The 22,596-nt window shown below is 38.4% G+C and overlaps 1 long non-coding RNA gene across 2 annotated transcripts in view; it reads left to right on the top strand.

Moving 5' to 3' along the window:
- Positions 1-21,464, top strand: part of LOC136296991 (uncharacterized) — a 30,314-nt gene extending 8,850 nt beyond the window's left edge. Inside the window, exon 3 of one of the 2 annotated variants that reach the window (XR_010723052.1) lies at positions 21,435-21,464. This is a non-coding gene — a long non-coding RNA (uncharacterized lncRNA). Of the gene's footprint in view, positions 1-8,996; positions 9,061-21,434 lie in introns of those variants that run through there. The other variant, XR_010723050.1, reaches the window with a different exon arrangement.
- The last annotated feature ends 1,132 nt before the right edge of the window (positions 21,465-22,596 follow it).

Here is a 22,596-nt window from a genome sequence, read left to right as displayed (position 1 = left end):
GAGCAACCGCCACCAAACATTGTGGCCTTGATCCCAAAGCACCAAGGTAAGTTTGCAGAGCTCAGTACAACAGCCGTCAAAAGACATCAGAAGTTACACTGTATTTCCACAGTTGTTTATTTGAGATCCAAAATACCTTTTCAGCTATGTTGCACTGCAGAGAACTGATTTGTTCTTGTAGAACAGATTCAGGAATGGGTTGGATGTGACAGAATCTTCAGCTGGGTTCTTTTTTCATTATTACTACCTGGGCAAACATACAAATGTTTGTATTATTGTTGATCAAATGTTAGAGCTTGGGGAACAAGCATCAGACTTAATTGATCATTAGCTCAACGTGTTTCTTTCTTGGGTTTATGAAGGGAACTACAAGTAAATGGCCTAGGAAGTAGCCCTGTGTAAAAGGGGTTGGGTAGGAAGTAAAGTGATAGTGGATTATAAATGGTGTTTTGGGGCTTTTTTTGTTGTGCTTTTTTTTAATTAACAGAGTTAAAAAAAAAAAAAACACAAAGAAAATGTTTAATAATTTAAAAGAAAATCAATATGATTTTAAAAACATTGCCCTAACACAAGAATATGTGGCAATTGAGACTAGAAATGCTCTGGGCCACAGAAGTCTGCCTTCTTGTTTCAGCTAAAGGAAATTAAAAAAGAAAGCACAGTTGCCAGTGCAAGAACTAACTCCAGACTTGAAAGCCTTCCTGTTGAGAAATACTCCTTTCATAAGCGTGAAAGTGTGCTCTTTATAATTACAATCAATCTTCCACCTAATTATTTCTTGATAAAGTTTATAAAATTTAGCAACCTTCTACAGAAATTATAATATCAGATACTGTTGTTTTTGTGTGCTATGGAAGTGTAACATGAGCTGTTTCCTTTTTTTGAAAATCAGTTCTTCACAGCTTCTGTACGATTCCCACAGATTCTCTCAAGCTAAAGAATATATACAGATGCTCATGTATCCAGTCCTTCTGCTCTGCAAGCTGTGCAGTTTTAATGCATCTATTAGTGTAGAATCCAGAAATAATATTTTGCTAAGCCAACTCCTGTTCTTTTGTTTTTAAATTTTTTTTCTCTTTCTGTTGGTTTTTTTTTTTTTCCTCCTCCCCTTCTCTGCTCCAAACAGTGTGCCATTCAGCATGGAATTTCCTAGAGGCAGAGCAGCATTGTAGCCTATTGCAAGTCTTCTACATGTTTCATAGTACATGAAAAAGTTGTGTCAAAACCAGGTTCCCACCTGTTGCCTTTGGAAATGCTGTTTTGTTTTTGTCTGGGAAGAGTGACAGAGGCCCTACTTGATGCTTCTTAGGGAAACAGCAATTTGCACAGTGTATACAGCTCATGCCTCTGAATTCCCATATTTGTGGACTTCAGAGTTTCACATTGTAACTGTTGGCACTCAGATTCAAAGTGATGAAAGAATGAGGAAGCACACAGAGGTGTGATAGAAATGGGAACAGAGAGCTTGCCAAACCCTGAAGCGTTTTGCACAGTTAAAAAGCCAATAGTGTCCTTCTGCTCTTGGCTCCTGTACTTAGTTTCAGCTGCCTAATAGATGTAAGAATAAGCTTGTTTTCAATGAAAACATATTTGGATTGAACTAAGAGTCTTCTCTGCTCTTACTGTTGTAACAATCCTTACAATATGTATTGCGGTGATCACAGCATGTCCTCAGCATGAACTTCAAGAGAAATTTGAGTGTAAGACACACATGTACAGCAAGATGGATATACTTGCACTGCTTTTAGACCTGGATTTCAGAAGACTCAGGTTAAAATTTCCTGTGATCCCTTGAAGAAGGAGTATTTGAAATGTGTCTCTTTCTCTCCTGTTTGAATGGAAGCAATGTGCTTGCTTTGATGTGAAGATGAGCAGGTAGTGCATTTCCTGCCATGTGTCCTCCTGCACTGTCTGAACACTGAAACATGTCCTTCATCTATGAATTCTCCTCATGCTGTTATTTGTGATCACAGTGTGATTTTGACTCTGCTAGTCAGATCATGAGGTTTGGACTTGAGAGGCTGAAGTGGTTGGAGTGGTATGATCTCTCCCTGAATTGTAGAGGACACCTGTCACTAGGTGTAGTAGCAGTGTCCTTATGTTATGTGTATTTTGAAAATCAGTGTCTGGAGAAGAGTTGAAAAAGTTAAATGTGAGGAACTACTCAGTGTTTAAGTGGCTAATATCACTCAGTACTCCTGATACCATATGTATATATAATTTCTGCCCCTGTTGATCATAAGTACTTTTCAGTCTGTTGAGAAGCAGTTTTTTGCATGTGCTTGATCATACGTACAGTATCATTAAGTCTCTGTGTTCAGACCAGTAGTGAGGTTACATCTGTACTTCACCATTGATTACAGGGTAAGGAATATTTCAACAGCCCCAGTAAACACCAGAGCAAGCACATTTTTCCTGAGGGAGTAGACATCTGAAAGCAGCAGTTAGATTCTTCAGGACATAGCTTCTACCTCAGAAGAGATAGAGAGTCCTTTCCTGCCTCTAATATCAGACCTAATTATGCACTGCTATACTTAATGATGCATTACTGTGTTGGGTAGGGAGGGTATTGCATTCCCTGTCATGGAGCTTGACAAGGTTGATGTTGACTAGTATTACTATTATTTTCAGCCAAGCAAGGGAGTACTTATTTCCAGACTGATGCAGTGGTTCCTGAAATCAGATTCTGAATCTCTGTTCCTAATCACATAATGTTCTAATTTCTTTTTGTTTGTTGATACAGCTTTAAGTGAGTCTTTTGATTATTAGTCGAAGCTCAGGTAGTGCTTGAAGCAATACTGATTTCCTGTTCCACCTTCTTTTCTTGAAACAAAGATTAATTCATGGCTGAAGTATTAGTTTGAGGGGAAGACAAAATGTAACACGGGATTGTTTGTGCTGTGGAGAGCATATTGTGGCCAACTATGTGTTATGTAGGGCAGAACAATCATGTGAAGATAGAATTCAGGCCTCAATTAGAGCCTGGGTGAGCCAGTGGGTGATGTTCCAGGTTCTTTGTTGTGCACAGGTGCAGTCAGGTGCATGTCCATCAGTGCCGATGGAGGAGCTCAGCACAGGAAAGGGTCAGATTGGAGAGAGTCCTGCAGGCTACCAGCTGGAGCACCCTTATCAGTGGGAAACTCTTCAGTGCTCCTTCTCTTTTACATTATTGTGGCTCTAGTCAGGCTTAAAATGCCAAAGATTGATTGTCCAAAATTTCTACCAATAACATCATAGTAACAAAAAAAAAGAAGAACAAATTGCTGTTTTTCTGGTGGCTCTCACCATGAGTCTCTGAGTTGAGTCCAAGATGCAGGTGTCTTTTACTGAGAATTGAAGGAGCAGTTTTACTATTATCACTGTGTCCAGTGGCTCCAGCAATATCTGAAAGTGCAGGAGTGAATGACAGAACTAACTAAACACTTAACTTACTAAAGCTGCCCATTGACTGTTATGCCCTACAGGTCTCCACTACATAGTGACAAAGAGCTTTTCTCCTACTATCTTTTAGCAGTCAGCAATCTTCAGCCACATAGGTTTCATTTCTCTTCAAAACCAGACTTAGCAATAGAAAGATGGCCCTCCTGGTTCTGAATCTAGTGGGCATGCATGAAAGGAATCCTGTGTCTGTAGAGCTCTCTAGAGCCTTTGCTGTCATAGTAATGGTTCTTAACTTCCGGAAGTTGCCTGCTTTCAGCTAAGGCGGCCTCTTGTGAAAATATCTCAGGTCTGAAACCATATTCATAGGCAAATGTCATGTGTGTCAGGAACTACAGATTTTTTTTTAATATATTAATATGTTGGAATCTGTGACTTTTGCAACAGCTATGACAAAATGCAGGCTGAAATACAATTTATGCTTGCTTTACAATCTATGACTTTCTCAGTTTTGATTTTTGATGCGGTGCAAACCAGAAATCTCCCAGCACCTAATTACAAATGTTCAAGGAGAGGTTCATGTTATATTACTGACAGTAAATAGTGACAGGCCAAAGTGATGTTTGTTATCCTCTTGCACCAACTGTGAGTCTGACCCACAGTCAAGCAGTTTTCTTACTCAGTATAAAAAGAAGACACTTTAGTCTCATGATCCCTGTGCTCACTTGAAGCTGTCAAATTTATCTTACCCTTTCATCTTTCCAGTGAAGTGTGACAACATAGCTTAAAAGTGTCAAAGGTTGTAGCTTTTTTAAAGAGTATCTGTTTTCATCTCTCAAGAGGTTATTAAAAAAACTAATAACAACCTTGAGAATAGATAGAAAAGGAGCACCTGTACAAAAGCAATCTCTGTAAAAAGATAACAAGACCCACTGACATTTGTTTGATCCAGGTTAGGGTGGGAAGGGAAGTGAAAAGATGCAAATTCTCCCTCTTAAGTGGTTTTTTCCTATCTTTTTTTGAGTGAGAGGTTTCTGTAGCTGCAGCCGTGGCCCCAAAGGGAAAAAAATGGATTAGAGTGAGATATCACATTGCAGAAAATTAGTGTTGCAGTTGTCTCTGTACACAGACAGAACCTTGGGTCTGAGTCATGCCAAGTCTGGCTTCTCACCCAGTGGATTGTATGTCACTGCACATGTCCATGCCAGTCTTTAACGCATTTGGCAGGCAGTGAAATCTAGGGATTGGATTCTCACACATTACCAAGGAGCTTAAACCCATGCCATTCATGACTACAAATATATTTAGGAGCTTTCTGCAGTCAGGAATACTTGAAGAGAAGTATCTGTCTGGTTGACTGTTGGGCTTTACAATGATTTCTGCTAATACTGGGTACTCCTGTTGTTTGGCTTCAAGCAGTGAACTGAAAGCATGCCCTATAATGAATAAAACTTAGCTGGAAATAATTCTTTTGTTCTTACATGGGTTTGCTGTCATCTCCTGAAATTTTATTCATTTCCTTTTGGAAATGTCTACAACAATCAAAGCTTGATATGGTTGCCAGCCATTTGGTTTAAATAAACAGCTGTATTGATTTACAGAGATGCTGGGCCCTGTGCCAGCTTTTTTTTGCATTACTAGAGAGTCCGAAAGGTCCCTGATGCAGTGTACCCTTGGCTAAGCTCTCTCTTGTCTGCTACATCCTACTGTATTCAGTTTCTTCCTACATATGAAAGAGGACTAGACATTAAGAATGTAACAATTTATGGTGTGGAAACTGGAAGTAGCCAGCTAGCTCTTGGCTTGGTTCTTTTCATCCCAAGCCCACATGTTTCTCAGCCCCTCTGGGAATCCCAGCATTTCCTTTTAAGCTGCTTTAAACATGATTCTGCTTCTCCATCTCTGCTTTTTATATTTCAGAAAGAAATTCCCTGGAAATTGGCTTTCTTGGAGGCATTTCCTTTCAGAGACTATACTAGAGCAGAAAATATAAGTAGAATGGAAGGCACTGACTAAAAGTTTTATACATTTGTCCTTTAACAGGCTACTTTAACACTGGGAGTAGTATAGCTAAGGCAAAATAGGCTGTAAAATCAATTTTAAAAGCTGGCTAAATAGCTAAGCTGTGATTTTAGAGTTAACCTTGTACCACCATGGCAACAGTGCCACCAAGCTAGCTCAGATGTGTTTGTAGGAATGATGGTAGCATAGGCCAGAGTTTTCCTCTCTGCCAGAGAGACAGTGTCCTTTCTGTGCATCAAACATGTCATCCCAGGAAGTGGCCTGATAATCTTGAGGCCCCTTAGCTCTTTAAAGCATGGTCAGTGGGGAATAAGCCATCTGGTTTTAAACTTAGGTGGCCATCATAAAGGTCTGTCACATGAGCGCTGCTATATAAGATCTAGATTTTAATTTCTTGTGTTTGTGGAGAGTCAGAATGACTAAAGGCAGAAAGTACCAGCTGTTCAATTTAGTGGCAACTGCCGCTTTAGGAAACCAGTAATGTGACTTGTGATAAATGCTGGGATACAAATGTGATCATAATTTAGAACTTCTAGTAAATTCAGACTAACATATAACCAGGTAGGAAAAAGAAACATAAGACTCTTTATTCCAGTGGCTTGTGATCAGCAGACAGAATTCCTCTCAGATTGCTGAGTTTTGTGATTAGTTGATATGGCACTTAGAACTTTTTTCACCTTACTCTTCTGGACTTTGATCTTATCAAACTCTTCAGATCTGCAGGCCTGGGAAGTCTGCAGGACCTTGCAGCATCTCCAGAAGCAACAGTGGTTAAAGCAGTCGCTCCCGTTGGGGTTCTATCAGTTCATCCAGAAGTTGATTATTGGAGGTAGACTGTGCTATTTGCTACTCTGCCAATGGAAACCCTAAGTCAAATAGGGTTTGTTTTCAAATTTCTGACACCAAACTGTGATTATTAAAAAAAGAAGGGAGTTGCTCAGCTAGCCTTGAAAGTTTTCCACAGTCTAGGTTAGCATTCCCTGGCTTCTTGTTCTTGAGTCGCTGCAAATTTATCCATACTTGGAAGAGAGCAGGATGTGTCAGAGTAGTGGTCTTGTCCTTTGCAGTTGTGTTCTAGGCCTTACTTCATGTCTCTTCTACTTAAAAATGTGGAGCAACACACTGAATCAGTCTGTTGATGCTGCAACCTTGAGGTGTTTTGTTTTTTCAGCTCTGGATTTGTACAGATTTTGTTTCAGTGTCTTGCTTGTAAATTTTGCCTTCTGCTTTGCACGTAGATCTCATGAGGAAGATGGCCAGTAGGCCTTATGTATATGTTACATATTTCTAAAGGAACTTTCTGGCTGATCTGATAATTCCTGATCTGATATTCCTTAGAGAATAGCAAGGGCCTGCAGGGAACTCTTTGACATCCCTGACCTTTGGTGAGGTGTTACAGAGCAAGCTAAGGTCATTCCAGAGGTTATGTTTTGATCTTCTGTTTCTTTAGGTCAGCATTAAGCGGAGGGGATTAAGGGATTTTTAGTAGTCTATGTGAGGGCTCCACTGCTGGCAATGGCCTCGAAAAGAATGTTTGTCATTCCCACTGCCTGCTGTGGGAAACTCATAGATCATTGCATCAAGTGCTGAGATTTCTAGAGAGTCTTGAGCAAGAAAGCGCCTGAGGCAAGATACATCTTTCTTACCTACCATTTCTACAGCAGATGCTGTTTTACAGCTTTTTTATTGATTTCTCCAACAATCTTAACTCTAGATTTAGGCAGAGGGAGGAGGGTGGGAAGGAAGTAAACATTTTGTTCAAAGTCTTTCACTTGGTTTTGCTTATGTTAAATGTAATTTATAGCTGTTTAGATCACAATACTTAAGAGGAAAAGTTGCTTGCCTTATAATTTGCTATTTGTCCCAAACCCTGTGTTAATTAACTAGCTCATGCATTCATATGCTTAAGTCATTTTACTCAACCTACTGGTGTTAAAAAGTGACATCAAAGTGTAGGTTTGGCTTGAGGGAAATCAATGCAGTGGAAACAGGGGATTCCCTCGGGGCAAGCCGCAAGTCCCAGCTCTGGCACTGTTCACTTGGCGCTGTCATCTGGGTGCAAAACCTCCTGCTCCCTCTTTTGTAATTCAGCCTGTGCTGTGCGAAGGATGCACCCACACAGAGTGAGGCAATGTGGCCACAGGAAGGCTGCACTCCTCCACGTACATTAGTGGTGCTGAGAAACGAGGTTTATTAGCTGGTGTGGCTCAGGACAATGCAGGTTTTTCCACTTCCAAGATCTGAACTGGCTTTTGTTTTTTTTAAAACAGTGTATCACACAGTCCATAGCCAAAAGGCACTAGAGGCTGAACCTTTTAATAATTCTGTCAGGATTTTAAATGTACACATTTTTTTAGCTCCTTCTTTGAATATAATACCTGGTTATTTTATAGAGATATCCATGCCTGGAGGTCTCCAAGTGCTTTCAGATTATTAGCAAAATTCTCCATTATTTTATCCTTTATCTGTCATCTTCCTTCTGCTTGACTTACCTGTAATGTCTCCCAGTGGGTGACAGTACTCCACTCAGCATCAAAGCAAAGAACTCGTCATTGACTTTGCTCTGCAGTATACTTACATATCCCAAGTATGATCAGAAATCTTCTAAATTAATCCTGCCTACCCAAGTCTGTCATTTAAGACAACAGAATGGCATAAAAATCTCTGAATCCCAAAAGAGAATTTTGCATGTGAATGTTTGGTGAATAGAAGGGTTCTGATTAGGTTTTTAACATACTGTGACTTCCTGATTTTGTATCTTATATTACCCAAACCATCAGTTACTAATAGCTATTTTTTCACAAAATCCCAGTGGTATTTCAAGAAATGAATTGTATTGCTTGAAAACATGGTACACCCCCACAACAACCAAAAGGAAACAGGTTTGTATTGTAAGACACAGACAGTGGAACCCATGGGAGGGTAATTTTTGTCTTTTCATTGCTAATTGAGTTACAGAACTGGTTTCTTCCATCATGAACTTATTATAAGATAATCTAATTATGAATAATTCTGTTCACCAGACAGTTTTCCTTTGGGAATAATCTAATCAAAGTTTCTCAAAAATTTATCACCTCAAATGCATCCTATACTTGATCTTGTAGGACTTCTTCATTAGTGCTTCTTTCCTGGGTTTCTCTCTCTTACCCTTGATGATTGTTGCAGAAGAATAATCTTTCACTGTCCTCCCATTGGGAAGACATATCACTTTTAAGAAGTAATTCTCTTATTCTTATGCTTTCCAGAAGCACAAGTATTTGAAAGAATACCACTTTAAAAAGAATGTTAGTAAGAATGAAGGCTAGAGGGTGTTATTAGAGGCTTATGTTGCTCCCCATCACTGCAGAATGTGAACATATTCCATGTAAAATAGTAAGGCTATTGTGGAGTATCTGTGACCTTCAGAATGCATTCTGTCTCATCTTTTCACATAATTATAAATGGGAAATAAAATTAATGTAGTAAATTGCTGGCTTTTGCAGATGTACGCTTATTGTATTGGGTTCCTGCCTTTTAAAAAACAGCTTTGCATCTACTGGCATGATGTGATCCAAGAACGCTGTTCCATACCTGTTGTTTCTTTCCACATCTCCAAGGAAATCTGCAGGTGATAGTTGCAGAAAACACAGCCCTTACTGCTGGACATTGCCACATCTTCTCCAGCATTGCAGCAGTGAAATTGTGAAGTGTGGGATCAGGTCACTCTGCGTTCTCAAGTGGATGGATGGCACCACCTCCACAGGCTTGTCTTCCTATTTTCTATTTCTTTTATTTTTAAATTTCCCTCTCTCTCATTATTTCAAAATTAAGCCACATGAAACCTGCCCCCAAAAATCCATCTGCTGACCAGAGCTGTTAAATGCTGGTGCCAGAGAAATGTCTGACTGGACTAATTAAGTTGGCCAAGGCACTTGAGACAAGCTCAAAGAGTCACAGTGAGAAAGGGAGAGAGAAACACCAATTTCTTATATGCAAGTATTAAAGGAAACCAGCTGCTCCAAAACACCCTTGGTTAGTGAATGTCTCCACAGGCAGTCTGCTAAGGGAGCAGTATCTGGAGCTTAAGCTGACTTTAGAAAGCAGTACTTGAAAAACAGAAGGATCCATTTTAATTTTTTTTTAATCCACTCCCCCTTTGTAGTCATTTCCTTTCACCCTAGCTTCTAACAAATTATACTTTTGGCTTCTGCAACCTTTTTTGCAAGACTATTGAAGGGTGTTTGGGACCATCCTAGCAGGAGAGCCCTACCCAAGTTACTTTACCCTCAGTGTAAGAGCTATATGTTAAAGCCCTCTTCTGTTTTCAAGCAATTGAAGCAGCATTGGACTACTTCAACTCCAGAGTTTTTACTGTTGCTGCTGATTCTGCGTGCTTTGTGATTACGTTGCATCACTTCCAACTCCAATGTTTTTCTGACTTTTTAGACAAAAAGACTAAAATAACAATGGTTTGAAAATGGAACCGATAGCAAATGTCCAATGTCCACGGGAAGCCAAAAGTCCCATGCCTTCCTTGGCATGTCATTACTGAAGGATATAAGAGACGTGTTTCATATCCTGTCCAGTATCTCTTATAGCCTAAGTGAGCTATTATTTTTTTTAAGTGCTGTTAAATCGTATCTCCTAGCTGAAGTTCAGTGTAACTATATTCTACCTAAAATTGCTCTGCAGTTTCATCTGAATATGTTCTTGAGTTTCCATGTTAAATTGTGTGGCACATGAATTTCCAAATGGCAAGTGCCAACTCTTAGCTCTATTTCAGATGTGCAAACTCTCTGAGAAAGAAGAGAGGGAGGGTTTGTCCCTATAAAATCAGTTGTTAGTGACGTTCCCTATGGCTCTCCATAGAGTTCAATACACATCTTCCTTGAAATGAGAAAGGAATACAGTGGGAAGTATCCAGCTGAAATTTGTTATGTGATCAGCTGTAATGAGGAAACAAAGCTGGTGGACTCATAGTCTTACCAGAATTCATCCTAAAGCTGAGCTTTGTATTGTCAAGTCCTCACAACGAAAAATGGCTTCTCGCCTTTTTCCTTTTACTTTTTTTTCTTGCTACTGCATCAAAAAAAGGTGCAAAGGAAAAAGGAATGATTAGTGTTTCAGTATTACATTATGTTTTTCTGTATCTGGGTAAAGTCTTCAACTAAATAAGAATCATGAAAGCAAGGTAAGGAGTGAACAGGATTTCCAGAAGAGATGTTCCAGTAACTCCTTCACTGTTTTCTTATTTAGGAGACCTGAATCCCATCTCTTGGGAAATTTTCTGCAGTAGGTAAGTGACTTTACTTTTCTGCACCTCAGCTCCTCAGTTGTACCATAAGGCTGAGAGCATTGCCTTGCTAGAGCTTGCTGCAGTGAATACCAGCTCACCCTGTTTTCAAGGGGATATCCACTGGCTGGGAATCCTTGCAGCGCTGGTGCGCCTCTTTTTTTCTGCTGAGAATGTTGGACTGTGGTTCCAGCAAATGCTATTCCAGACTTTACTCATTTCTTACTTCTCTAGTCAGACACTGTAAGAAAGGGAGAGACCCAAGCCAGTGTGGTGGTTCTTTTTCAAAGAACTGGTACAAGAGTTAGTATTTTGGACAAAGTGTGAGGATATTTGGGCTTTTGCTTCCTATTTCTCTTACTCCACAGAAAATCCTGCAGATTCTTTGTACGTATGTTCACAGTGGGATAACATGCCCAGCTGAGGTCCAAACACAAATGAAACAGAACTCAAAAAGTTCAAAGTTGACCCAATCCAAGTTCTTGCTACTAGGGGGGAAAAAAAAGCTCCTCTACTTTTCCTTTATTAAAACAAACAAACAAAATTCCCAAACAAACAGTAAAAAACCGAGACAACTCCCACCCCACTCATCTTCCTTTTAAAATGCATGCATTTAAATCAGCACACTGCTTTGGAGATGGAAGAGAGAGAGAGTTCTATTCCTAAAGCCTGTTTTTAATCATCATATGATTTTTGAGAAAACCTCTGAACATTCAGCACTTGTGGTCAGTTTTCCCTGCCCAAAAAAAGAGTGGTTTTTGCAGACATTCCATAAACACAGGAAGCTTTGACTGTGTCTCTAACAGATAGGGAAACAGAAAAGTAACATACACACAATATAAAGGCAAGAGCTAAACTTGTCATGATAGCTCAGACGAATGTAGCCCAGAAGTCTGACTCTATAGCCAGAGCTAGATGTTTCAAACAGAATATCCAAAATCTGTAAAGTACAATTCTGACATAACCTGCCTATATTTTTTTTTAATTATTGATTTTCCTTCCTGAAGCATGGCACTATATTCACTTTGAGTCACTGGTTTGATTTCATTTCTTTCGAGGGGAAAAAGGGGCTAAAAAACTGCTGTAAAGAATTCCCTTGGTGTTCAGCTTCCTGATGATCTCATAACTGGTTTTAATTTTTATCTGAAAAAAATATTAGCCTCAATTTTATCTGCTGCAGGAAGTTTCATGGGTTCATGTTTTATCCAAGTTTTCATCGGTTCTAAAATTTTTGTTTTCTAGTTCCTTACTGAGTGTTTAGTTTTTCTTCGAGAGAGTAGCTAAAAAGAAATTCCTGATTATCTTTTCCTGCACCATTTGTTTTTTATATATAGCCTAATTGTTGTTAGTTTCCTTTATAAAAAACACTTAAGTTTCTTTCATACATGGGATTTTTTTAAAGAGAAGTCTTTATTTTTTCTAATTCCCTCACCAGTCTTTTTCCTCAACTTTGCTTTTGCCCAGTTGCTCTGGGCAATTCTTGCCAGAATTGAAGCACAAATACAGATGAAGGTATCCCTTTCCATTTCCATTTCAAGTACTTTTTAATATTGTAATTATTTTCTTTTCCACATGAGTGTTAAACCTTTCTAACCTAATCACCCCAATGAACAAATTTTAACAGAATTGTCAGCAATTAGCCACCGAGCAGTTAGTTATTAACAAGTGAAATTCAGAACAGTTTTCCCAAAGTACGTTACTTCTCTCTGAAAAGTAAAGAATTTGCCTGATGTTCATCTGTCCAGTTTTTTTCATTTCTACCCTTCAGTTAGAAGGAGAGAACTTCTAACTGAAACATCCCTAGCACTTTATAATGATTTCTGTGAATAAAATGTCATTGTTAGAATAGCTGAATCCAAGGGCTTTTAATCATTCTGAATTTAGGATTATGAATCAGAATAATGTCATTTTTTTTAGAATTAGTATTCTTTGACAACCCCTAATTTTTAATTGGTTTTCTAAAATTCTAAGTAAATATGATTTTCCCTTCACAAATCCTGTCATTGTTGTCAGCCTGTTTGTCAACAGAAACTCTGTTCCAGAAGTTTGTGTTCTGTGGAAATGTTTGATACTAAAAAAATAAATCAAATGAGACAAAACAACCTCACAAGATTTTGAAATTCTTCAGCATAGTGAAAAAAAGATACTAAGTATCTTTCAGGATATTATATAATATTAGTGGTATTAAATAACAATGGAAAAGAAGAAAAAAACAGTTTTACTTTTAGTAATGTGTATTCCTCCAGATGTTTCAGATTTCCATTGCACTCTTCTGTGGTAAATTCCTCTGTGAAAAGTTTAGTTACCATTTCATCAAGAGAGGGTTCCTTAATTTTTGGTGTGGTTTTGTTTCACCCCAGCTGCTCTGTGTTAACAAAGACAAGTTAAAATATTGTATGTTCTATTGCACTCTACAATTAAGAATTATAACATCTAAAATATTGTGTTCAGAAAAAATCCCCAATAACATATCATTATTGGGTTTATGCTGAAAGCTGTTTCATTGGTTTGGTGAAACTCTCTATTAACATCCCAGCTGGTTTCCAGTTAAAATCTGCTTTTGATGTATCTCTGCTCCATCCTTCTTCTTTCTCAAATCAACTCAATCTGAAACCTGGAAATTCCTGTCCCATGACTAATGGACACTGATGCAGTTCCTCCCTGCAAGCTCTGGTCCCTGCTCTTTTGAGTGTGGTTTGAAAATGGTCAATAATAATGAACAAAAGACTCCTGGCCCTCCACACTGTTTTATCAAACTTGCTGGCATGGTAGCTTTAGCACTGCCCATTTCTCACTGTAAGGCAGATATGATAAGAAATACTGTATTTTACAGTAATGTAAAATTACTGTATTTTACACTACAGGCAGTGTAGTCAAGTGGCAACATAGTGCATAAGTTGCAGATGTTTAAGTGGTTCAAGTTACGTACACCAAAACTTCATCAAAAAGGGAACTCTGAATCAGCTGTTCCTAAGAAAACTGCCAGTAACCTTGGAGAATTCCCTGCTGATATTCAAATGTCATCTGACCCCACCAGGTAAAGGCTAAAAGTAATTTACTTTGGGTTTTTTAAATTGAAAGCGTGTCTTTCCATCCTTTATTCTGCTGAACCATTTCTTTCAGCAGTTTTTGGCTGGTTCATCCATCACAAGCTTCTATGGGAGATGTAGGCAAGCCCTGAAAAAGCAAGGTGCAGATAAGATCAAATGCAGACTTTCAAAGGCAGAAATGCAGCAGTGGAGACCCCCTTTTCACTGGGAGCAGCTGCTGCCCAGTGTAACAAGATGTCTGTGCCACCAGTGTCCCTGAACCCAAAAGGTTTTCACCCAGTCCTGTGGTTGCATATGAAGAGCTTGACATTCTAAGGGCGAGGAGTGCCCAGGTTGGTGTTACAGACAGATACTGGATCTTTTTCTTGAAAATCAATGGAATTTTGTTTAGCTGATCAATATTAATTAGGTTTTCTTCAGTGATCAGTTGGTCAGTGGGATTTTATTTTTTTTTCTGTGTGATAATAAGGCAGGAATAATTAAATACAAGGTTCTAGCAACTTTCTAAAAGTAAAGTACTAAAGGACCATTATGAATAACTGTTGTCAACATTTCTATGCTGTTTTGAGGGGATTAATATGCAACCACAAAAATTTGTTCCAGGCAGACAATTGGCATTAAAAGATGCACTCCAGGATGTATTTTTTATTCCTTATGTTTGAATTTAATCCATCAGGCCATTTTTAAGTAGGAAAAAGCTTTGTTTTTGAAAGTTGAGATTCCTGACATAGTTCTGGTTTCAGAGGGAATATTTAGGGAATGAACAAGGGCTACAGGACTCTGCCTCCTATTTTGCCCTTGTTCTGCCTCTTTTCATCAAACCTGTTTCGTGTTGTTATGTTCTTGTGCTCTATCACAGCCTGTGATAGGGACAGATAAAAGTGGAGTTCTAGGTTTGTTCTTCCTCGTTTTTCTCTTCCACACAATAAAAGCCTGTGACTGGTTATGCCTGTTGACTCTCAATAGCAGCTGAGGGCTTCTTTGGGGACTTCTGGAAAATCTCATCTTGATTATGTATTCTGTACTCAGTGGCTGCTTCCTATGCCTACATGTAAAATAAATTAAGCACCCCATAATGTCCTGAAAGTTGTCATCTTTCCCCAGCCATCATAACTGTCTTCCAACAGACAGGTTTTCAGCTATTTCTGGAGTAAATGATTTATTGTGAAGACAGGAGAGCAGAAATTGATCTAGTCCCAATGCTCTTGCAGCCATGTTTCTACTGCCAAATTTCTGTTATTCTGGGGGAAAAAAATTAGCATTAACATAGCCAATGTTTCATCTTATTTTAAAATAATAAGGGAAGTCAGGAGAGGGAGAATGTTTAGAATGCTATAAAAATACCTTTAAATTAAAGAGAGATTAAGAAAAAGAGAATTAAGAAATTTCCTTACTTATAAATTAAGAACCTCTGAATGGAGGGTTCTCTCAGAATTTTGTGAGTTGCGAAATGCTCAGCTGGCAGGGAAAATCACTGAGTGACTTGTTCATTTTTCTTTTCATCTTGAGTGTCTAGTTTTGCTTTAAAAATAAGCAGTGTGGGATCTATGTTGAATTCCAGTACTGAGTAACATAAACCCCCAGAGTTTTTTGTAAGTTCAAACAAAAAAATGTGGCATGAGGTAACAAAGAATCTACTATTTCGGGTCTGAGTTTTCCTTCATACATTGTCTGTGAACTTAAGACTATTACTTGTTACTGTTACACTGTGGTGTAAAATGGGCTTCTGCGGCTCTAAGATCTGAGAAAAAAAATTCACTGAGGGCTGAGTGCTCATATATGAAACATAAGAGAGGAAGAGCAGTAATCCCTGTTTTCCTCAGAGCCAGCATGTACACGTTGGTTTTGTCAGAGATTGCTCAGGTTGGCCATGGCAAAGCTGACCAGAGGCTCAGGTAGTTTCATGCCTTGTTAGTCCAAGCTTCTGGTCACCAGCTGCATTCTCTCAAAGTCAAGGCTTTCTTAAAAGGAGATTTGGTTGATTCTATATGATTTCTAGTTCCAGTGATTATAATGATACTTCATGTAATTATTTTTAAAGTTTTAGTAATATTTTTACCCACTTCCCTTGATACTGATGTAAGATGTGCTGTATAGATGCCTAGAAGTAAGTAGGATATATCCTTGTTAACAGCAATGTAGTGGCAGATAGCAGCATTCTTGGTTGTGTACAGTTCTCACAGTGCTTCATAAATAGCAATTTTTCCACCTGTTTTAATTTTTTTCACAGACTCAAAATCAGAGGCACAAAGCAGGCGAGTTCCATGGCAAAGGCTCTAACTAGGAATCAGGGATAAGCCCTCATTTAGAAGAGGGTTCCTTCCTTTCATTTAATCTCTACAATGTTACATGAGCTTTTATAAAACTTCTCTTTTAATTGAAAAAAACATGTAATGTTTGTAGAAATCCAATCTATTGAAACAATTTAGTTTGTCCTTTGTTTAATGTATTTAAATTCAAAGGACATGTTCCAAAGCTATTATGAAATCTGGCACTGTCATTTATGGAATAAATTATTTATTTGGGAGGAAGAAACCAAAAATGTCATTCCCCAACTATTTTGTTAGAATTCTTGATAGCTTATAATCTTCATGCTCTGAAAGCAGTTGTTAAACAAAATAAACTGCATGCAGAAAGTAGTGAAATTCAATGTCATACAAAGTTCAAAAAGGATAAAATGAGACTCAAAGAGCTTATTCTCAACACCAAGCTCCTGTATTAATACTGCAAATTGATTCACCTCAGGTAGGAGGTGGAAGAAGCCCATGGGTTTTGTTTTTAAATTGTTCACTAATATTAAATATTCCATACATAACATTTCTGACCAAGTTTTTTTATTATGTATTTTTTTAACATATGGTGCAGGAGTGTATTATTTTCCCTATATGTAGAGCACTCAACAGCCAGAACTAGATGTTTTATCTATGCATCCATCCTGAGGCTGTATTTTGCAGAACAGGGGAGGTTCTACAGATACCCTGTTTAATTAGAGAAGCCAATGATCAGGTCTATTCTGCAGAGAATAGCCCCAGATTAGCAATCCCAGCTTTACCTCCGAGCAGGCTCCTGAATCTATGTTAGGCAGTACAGTATCATGCAGAGGTACTAAGCAGAATTTGGTCCTGGCAGGGCTGAAAGGGCTAATTAGAGTTTATACCTTTGGGTACTGAAGCAGCTAAACATCCTTCAGTTTTGACACTGACTTGTCTGACACTTGCTTGGGGATTTTTACATTATGTGATACATACATGCCCAAAGGACCTGTAAAGTGAACTGGGTAATAAGTGATGCTGTGAGAAGAAAATATAGATAGTTACCATACCAGGAAGTTCTGAATATATCATTGTCTTAAGTACAGGAAAGGTAATTATACCCTGGAGTATTGTAGAATCAGGCATCTGTGTCTTGCTTTACACCGAAGTAGCGTGGGGAGTATTTAGAGCAAACAAGAAGGACTCAGGTGAAGTGTGCCATATCCTTTAGTGACGTAAGCAGTTGTAGACAACAGAATGAAACCAGTGCTCTGCTTTTGCAAGGAAAATAGCATGCAAAATAATCCTGTTTTGTGCAACAGCCCTGACTAAAACATGGTGTATTGCTTTTCTACTGCAAGGTAAGGTTTAACTGCTCAGCATGTACCCCACCTTCTGACCCAGGATTTATTTCAGCAAACCAACAGATCTTAAAATGTGATTTACCTATTAAACACTTGTTATAAATGATCAGCCAATTTCATAAAATAAAAGAATTTATTAAAAATTGACAGAAAAAAAAAAAAAAAACCAATAAAAACCACAAGCAAAATACAGTTCCAATCCCGGGAATCAGCGCTGGGTGAACCACAGATCTAGCCTCTGTGGCAGCAAATCCACCCCTGGTTTACAATTTTGGTTTGTGCAGAGTTCACTTTTATACAGTTTTTCTGGTTTGTGCAATCGGTTACTTCATCGGTTTTTGTTTCTTGGTCCTTGATGCATATTCATTTGGTTTCTTTTCTAGTCGCTAGTCCGGTGGATAGTTTTTTCCGGGGAAGAATAGGCTTTTGTCTAGGCTTACGGGAATTTAGTATTTAGATGCACATCTTTGACAAGATAGATGAGATGGATATCAGGTATTGATTACTAGGCTAACGACCCCTAATCGCAATGCTTAATACCATCTCCCATGGGCACCACACGCCTTTCTCTCAAAAGTGGGCGATTCCCAGATTCCTAGCAGAGGCAGTCCTTCCAGGAATGTGGCATTCCTTAGACTTAAAAATATGGCTTTATACAGTGTATCATGATAAACACGAATTAATTTTCAAAAATCTACCACACACTCAATTTGAAATACATTACAAAATGTTTTAAAAGTCTCACTTTTTTCCTTATTATTCACTTATCATCAGGGTATACTTGTTATCTATCTGTTGACTGTTACTGGATTTGTTAATTAAAGCAGGAGCAATGAGCAAACACTGCCAGATCTTGCCTTAAAAATCCTTCAGGCTGTTGTGGTAATAGCCAAAAACTAAAAGCTGCACATAGAGAAGCTGAGCTGGCAACCTGTCAAGGATCCAAAAACTGCCTCTGTTTTAGACTTGTCGTAGTTGTCAGTTTTAACAAGGTCTTCAGAAGGAATAGCTGTTGGCATGCAGAACCCTCATTCCATTGGTGATGAAATTAGTCAGAATGTCCCACTCATGAGTCCTACTCATCTCTGTACGTTAGGTGAATGAATCCGGAATATCTAAATCTCACTGACTCTCAGCAGTTGTATGTTTTGAACTCTTGGCTCTAGAGCAGTGTACTAAAGAAGAAAGGTTGTGAGCAGCCTTCAGCATCATCAGGATTTGTGTTTGATGTGCTGGTGTTAGAAGTAGAACGTGCAGCCTTTGTGTTAGAAATCATCGTCTTTCCTCGTAAACTGCTGAACTGAAATTGCAGTCAACAAAGTGAAACTTCTGCAAAAAGGCCACTGGGGAATTGTGGCTCTGGTTAAGCTCACTGCTGCCTGCACTGGGAAGGTGTGTGGGGGATTCTTTGGAAAATGTTCACTTCAGCCACGAGCTTCCAAGAGTCTGGCAGAGGGCTCTGGTAACAGTCCAGTTGATTGCTAAGCTTGTTGTTCCTGTAGACAAATGAATGTTAAAATAGCTCCTAATGAAACTTTAGCTCCTGGCTGGCTCCTAGGCTATTATCCAGCTGTAGCAGCTATGCCATTTGAGTGCCAGTTCTCAATTCTGCTTGATTAACAATTCCTGCAGACCGTAGGATGCTTGAGATGGATGTTAAACACTCTGACAGGCAGAGGATTACCACTTTGTGCGGGTTTACTGTTGACAAGTGCAAACTGCTGCTTTGCTACCCGCTGTAACACTGCCAGTGAGGAACTGGGAGAGGTGTGACACCAGGTTCTAGACAGATTGCAAACTAATGTGTTGCTCAGTAACACTGATTGAAATGTTGAAATAAAGAGGCCATTTTACCTGCAAAACAAAAAGGAGCTGTGATCTCTAATTATTTGCAATGACCTTAATGCTTGAAAGTGGCACCTGCATGCTGAAATATATCAAATATTATAAATACATTAAATATATGCTGAAATACATTAATTCTGTGATACACTGCATTAACTACAATGGTACCTTTGTGATGGGTGTGCAGAGACTGTTCTCTCTGCTGTTGCCCAAGGGCTGTTGTATGGCAAGCCCATGGCAGTCTTGTGTCCAACATCTGTGAGTAGCTTTCCCACACAAATGGAAAGCAATTAATCTTGGCATCACGTGGTACGTGGGATAATTTTAACTAACTCAAAGGTAGTTTTTCTCTGAAGAAAACTAGTATTCTTCACTGAATTTGTCAACTTGCTATTTCAGATATTCCCTTTGTGTCTGGTAATTTGGATCTTATGCTGGAACATAAAAATATGTCTTCTGAGGTTTGATGAATTTACATTCAAATCAGGATTGATTCCAGGAAAATGATCTGGGGATTTATTTTTTGTATTTCATTGGGGCAGGGAGCAGTATTTAAAGTAAATTATACAGACCCATGAATTCTGCCCAAATAGGTTTTCATAGCAAAAAATAGCTTGAAGGTTAATGAGAACATCAAGTAATTTCTTTAAGAACAAAAAACATTAACCGCCAAGTAATTAGTGAAATTTTTCAGAGAAAGAAAAAGGAGCTAATGAGAGGACAGATTAGTATCTATTTGTTATTCCTGTGGATTGGATTTCTTGTGTTTACTATTGCTGAATCTCATCTGTCATGCTAATAACATATCAAGTGGCAAAGATCTCAGTGATACCAAATGCATGTTTGCCATCAGGGACAATAGGAAAGACCAAGATAAGGTTCTGGGACACGTGGAGATAGATGTCAGGAGAGAATTTGCACCTGGGCTGCACTCTTATTTCCTGAGCTGGGACTGAACATTTTCACAGCTCTCTTGCTGTGGCAGCAGGTCTCAGGCTGTACAAATAAAAGGTCTGAAGTGAAGGGGATAAAGTATTACTTGTTCTGCTACATGATGAATGGTTGTTTGTAAGATAAGGCTGCATGCGTCTTTCTTCCCTTTCTCTCCTCTCAGAAAAAAAGACTCAGATCAGAGAAAAAGGAAAAAAAAACTTCTCTGGGTTTCAGTAGACAGTGTTTTCTTTTATTTTTAAAGGTTTGTTGGTTTGTTTGTTGGTTTTGTTGCTCCCCAGTGGGTCTGCTTTTGATGGCAAAAAAAACCTTTCAGACCTGGCAGGGTTGGCTGTTGACAAAAGTTTACACTGTTTGAAGGCATAGGCAATTTGGTTCTCAGGATCTTCTCACTAGAAAGGTGAATATTCAGACCAAATAAAAAGTCTCCTGTCTTCCAGAAATAACTTTTTTAACTCCTAGGCTTACATAATGAATTTTCACAGCTTAATTACTTATTTTCTTGAGGTATATGTAGAGTTTGATTGAAACAAAGTAATTCCTGAAGCTTAAGTGTAATATTGACTTTTATGCTGTCAGAAAATTTGCTTTTCCCAGAGCCAAAATCACGCAGTCAAAATTTCCCACTCTGCTATTTCTTCTGGGTAGAAATCTCTGAAGACTTCTGTCTAAATTCCTCAGTCATCAGTCATAGGCAGATAGGTTAATTTAGGTTGTATGAATGTGGACATATTTTCCTACATCCTGTCCAAATTCAGATCAATACCTTGATGTGTGATAGTTGAGAACCTCCACAAGACAAAACTAAGTCCTGTCAGGAGAGGAGCACTCACATGTACCACCCAATAACTTCTGCTCATTCACTTACTGCAGCAGCTTTTCTTTTTTCTGCGCTGCAGGTTACACTTGGTGTATGAACTGCTGTGAACTCTGATATATGATTTCAGGACATTCCTAAAACACTTGAACTCTCCCAGCTGCAGCCAAGAGAAGGGGAATAGCTGTCTGCCCTAATACTTCTCTACAACATCTTTCTACTGTTATATCAAGGGATGGACATCAGAAATATAATCAGGTTTCTTGTTTCCTGTTTTTCATTCCTGCTCTGTTCCGCTATCATATGTTACTGTACCAAAAAGATCAGTAACACAAATCTGTTAGAGGTATGCAATGGTAATTGCTCTTTGTTCTGCCAAGGAAAAATCCCCAACAAATCTGCAAAGCTAAACTTCAGAACACCTTGTAGTCTTGTAGATATGGCAGCAGATGTTACAATGATAGTGTATTTATCTATTTCTAGCTCAGAGCACTGGCAAATGAACTGCTTCACAAGGATGGAACTCTGCTATTGAAGGTATTGGCCTTCTTGTTATGCACAACTTCTTCTCAGTTGCATTCAGTAGAACTGGGTCTGATATCATTTGGCACAGTGTAAATCGGAGGAGATCACAAAATTTAATGCAATTTCTGCACCACTGTAAGGTCATGAGCAAGCTCTCACCAGAAGAGTTGTTTCTTTTTGGATTTGTTGATTCACAGTTCTTTTCAGTTTGGTGTTTGGGTAGAGTTGATTTTAGTATTTCTTTTTTTCCCCTCATTGCATATTAATTGCCCTCTTCTGTTACTCAGCCTCTTTAGTGTTCTTCTTTTCTATTCCACAATACCATACTCTAAATCAAAATGGACTGGGTATTTTTTTCAAGACTATAAACACGTGGGGTTTTTTTAATTAGAAGATAAATCAAACAATATACAAATACAGATAAACAGTTTTAAATGATCTATTAAACTTTTTTTGGTCTGAAACACTCTGAAGATATAATGAGAAAGATGTAGGAAGACATCTTACCAAGAGTGAACTTTGGGTTTTGTCTTTCTGTTACTTGTTTTTTTGTAGGATTTTTTTTTTTTTTTGAGAATGACATCAGTAATTCCTAACTACCAGCTAAAGCAAATCTGATTTAAAAAGGAAGCACAACACAAAAACTTGGGAGACATGTTTGCTCAGCTGAAATCTAGTGAATAACAGTAGTGCAATTGGAGTGAAAGGAGTCTTATGGAAAAAATAAAAAAGACCTTCTCAGAGTTATTTTAAGATCTTAAGTCATGAGTTAGGTCATGAGCTTCTTAGCATTTGGTGTGGTATCTGAATAGACCCTCGGATTACAGATCAGGGCAGGTGCAGAAGACTATGCTATAAATACTTTTATACTTAAGGAGTTCACTTACTTCTTGAATGACAAACCAAACAAACATTAGTTCTGAAGAGGAAAATCATAAAAATAATTTAAAGCTTGATTTTCCAACAAATCATCCCATAGTTCTTAATTACAAAGGCTAAACTGCTCTCCACCATTACCTAGGAAATGTTAAAGAAAACCTTTTAGAGGGTTACAGCATATATTAAGCATGACTGGCATGTTCTGGAGTATTTCTGTACTCGTTTGCTGCCTACTGAGCTG

Source organism: Chamaea fasciata, unplaced genomic scaffold, assembly GCF_029207755.1.
Source record: "Chamaea fasciata isolate MVZ Bird 193981 ecotype frontalis unplaced genomic scaffold, bChaFas1.0.hap1 SCAF_14, whole genome shotgun sequence".
NCBI classification, from domain to species: Eukaryota; Metazoa; Chordata; class Aves; order Passeriformes; family Sylviidae; genus Chamaea; species Chamaea fasciata.
This window is presented reverse-complemented; position numbering and strand designations above follow the sequence as displayed.